We start from the raw sequence: 3,206 nt of genomic DNA, 5'->3' as shown, positions 1-3,206 counted from the left end.
CCCCCCCGGAGAGCCCCCCGGGAGAGAGTCCCTCCCCCGGGAGAGAGTCCCCCCCGGGAGAGAGTCCCTCCCCCGGGAGAGAGCCCCTCCTGGGAGAGACCCCCTCCCAGGGGAAAGCCCCCCCGCGGGAGAGATCCCCCCCAGGGGAGAGCGCCCCACTCCGCAGCCAGGGGTGGAGTCCGCCTCAAACAAGAAAGAGCTATTACCGTTTTTGAGGTTTTTGTGAAACATTTCTCTGACTCGCGAACCAACACTGATGATCGTGAGTAGGGTGTTGCTGGGGGTAATCCTGGCGCCTCCGCGCGGCCAGGACACGCAGGGGACGCGGTGCGCTCTGGTCTGCCCCCGCCGGTCCTCGGGGACCCCACACGCGCCCTACCGCGGCTGTGTGGTGCCGGGCACGAGCCAGGCTCCCGGCCGTGTTTGTCGAATGAATAAATGACCTTGGACCAAGGCAGGGACGACGTCTCAAGGTCTCGTCCGCACGTTTCCTTCCGGATCCGAAGGCAGCCTCTCCCCTGCCCTCCCTCTCTGCGGCCCCCGCCCCTACGCCTCTCCTTCCCGCTAGCGCTCCCCCTCCCCCGCTGTCGTCCCTCCTTCGTGATTGGCTGACGAGCTGGACACCCCTGGGGGAGACCCGCTCGAGACCGGGGGCACAGGGCGGGGGGGAGGCGGGAAGTACGCGAAGGTCCGCGAGGGGCGGGAGCGGGCCTGGGGGGCGCCGGGCCAGCTCCCTCTGCCGCGACCCCGCTCCCCGTACCGGGGTCCCCACCGCCCGAGGCGGGGCGCACAGCTGGCCCTCGCTGCCCGCAGACCATGGAAGTTTCCTTTTAAATAACAATTCGTTTAAAGTCGCAGTGACAATATTATAGTAACAACAGAATATAATATTTAATTTCCCAATGTAACGTTGAATGAACGACAGCAACTCAGAATACTCACTCCGGTATGATTTTATTTCTGTAAATTGAAAAACACGAAACTATTGTTTGTGGATGCACATGTATTTAGTAAAGCCAAAAATATGAACAAAAAGAATACCAACGATTACAGGGTACTGGCTATTTCTGCAGAAGGAGATCGGGCTGTATTTTCATTTCCTATTTCTTTCTTTCTTTCTTTCTTTTTTTTTTTTTTAGATTTTATTTATTTATTCATGAGAGAGAGAGAGAAGCAGAGGGAGAAGCAGGCTCCCAAGGAGCAGGGAGCCCGATGCGGGACTCGATCCCAGGACCCTGAGATCATGACCTGAGCCGAAGGCAGACGCTTAACGACTGAGCCACCCAGGCGCCCTCATTTCCTATTTCTTAAACAAAATTCGAACAACATATAATACTGTGAGTTTCCCCCTGCAATATAAACAGAAATTCCTCATACAGTCTTTCCCATTGAAACTCCAAGGCTTTTTTCCCTTTGATGATGATGATGATGATGATGATGATGATGATGGTGGTGGTGATGTGTTGTTTTTGTTTTTGTTTTTTTTACTGGAAGACCCGGTTTTTGCCCTACAACGACGCATCTACCCTCAAGTATGAGAAGATTAGAAACCTGCTGATGAAGATTCAGTGGTTGCCCTTCCCTTACTGCAGTGACCGCATTGGACGGTAGGAGAATACGGTCCTCTAGTGGGGACCCAGCGGATGGGGTTACGCACCGCGCTCCACACGTCTCAAATGATGGGCAGCTTGAAGGAAAGGCACGTTGCGGACATGAATTTCGAATGTCTTGCATTCCAGCCTGATGCCTGATGCCAAGTGACAAAAGTATCTTAAACCTAAAGATAAAGTCTTGTTAGAAATAAATTTTCTGACAGTTACGTGTGAGCTTGTATACAGGTACAACTTCAACTGATCTGAAAATGGGATGTACGTGAATACTGGTACACTTCTGCTGAACCTGAAACAGGATATGGTCACCTGAAAAATATGCCTATCAATGGCACTTCCCCTTTTCTCTATGAATTGACAATCCTCCCCGGGCTCAGAGCTCAAGGAACAGGGCAGCTGATATAATACTGTTGGGTTAATAAGGAAGATAGGGAGTGTTCCCATATTCCAGCATCCTCCGTTGATTTTGAGCACCAAGGGTGGACTAGAAGAGAAGGAGCGATACTTGGGTGTCACCAACTGGCCGTCTAGATAGCACCCAAGGTGGGGTGAGGCCAGGGGCACCTTACTGGTCTCTGAAGTCGTGGGGGGAGAAAACAGCCTGAGAAAAAGATGTCAGACAGGAGCACAAGTGCCCACGAACAAACATTACGATCGCTTGATCTGTCACTAATGAGAGAATCCATGCTTGTATATCAAAAAAATAACAGAAAATAATGCTGCAAACCAGGATTTTTAGCTTCTCCAAATGTGAGGAACTCCGTATTATCCTATTTGCTCACAACATGTTATAAAATGCACCGCAGTACAGAAACATGGAAGTGACGGTCTCTTTTGAGAGGACACACTCAGATCAGGTGAGACTGAACCCCGGCCCGCACGGAAGAGCAGAAAGCAAAGCTTGATGGCCACTTGCCTTTCGGTCACCAGCCCTCTTCCCTTTCTTATACACAAGCTTCTTTTATAAAACAATGTGTGATATGTATTTTTTATATATACACAAAATAAATAACAATAGATAATAACATTATGTAGGCTTTAAATGTTACCCTTTAAAATATTATTAATCTTATCAAGCATATTATAAGACTGAGTTCTTACTACTTTGATTTTACCATCAATTTGAATATTATGAAGAACAAATGATTTGCATATAGACAAGAGCACATCAGGAAAAAATGTGAAAAAGTACTCTTTTTAATTTATTTTTATTATTTTTTTAAAGATTTTATTTATTTATTTGACAGAGAGAGAGCATAAGTAGGCAGAGTGGTAGGCAGAGGGAGAGGGAGAAGCAGGCTCTCCGCCGAGCAGGAGCCGGATGTGGGGCTTGATCCCAGGACCCCAGGATCATGACCCGAGCTGAAGTCAGCCGCTTAACTGACTGAGCCACCCAGGCGCCCCAAAAGTACTCTTTTAAATTAAGACTTTTTTGTGGGGGGGGGACAGTTTTAGGTTCACAGGAAAATTGAGGGGAAGATACAGAGATTTCCCATAAGATTCCTTCCCCTAGCCATGCATAGGTTCCCCAGTGATCAACATCCTGCACCTGAGTGATACATTTGTTTGAATTAATGAAACTACATCCACACATTA

This window comes from Neomonachus schauinslandi, chromosome 8 (genome assembly GCF_002201575.2).
Source record: "Neomonachus schauinslandi chromosome 8, ASM220157v2, whole genome shotgun sequence".
In the NCBI taxonomy this organism is placed as follows: domain Eukaryota; kingdom Metazoa; phylum Chordata; class Mammalia; order Carnivora; family Phocidae; genus Neomonachus; species Neomonachus schauinslandi.
Note: the sequence above shows the minus strand (reverse complement) of the source record.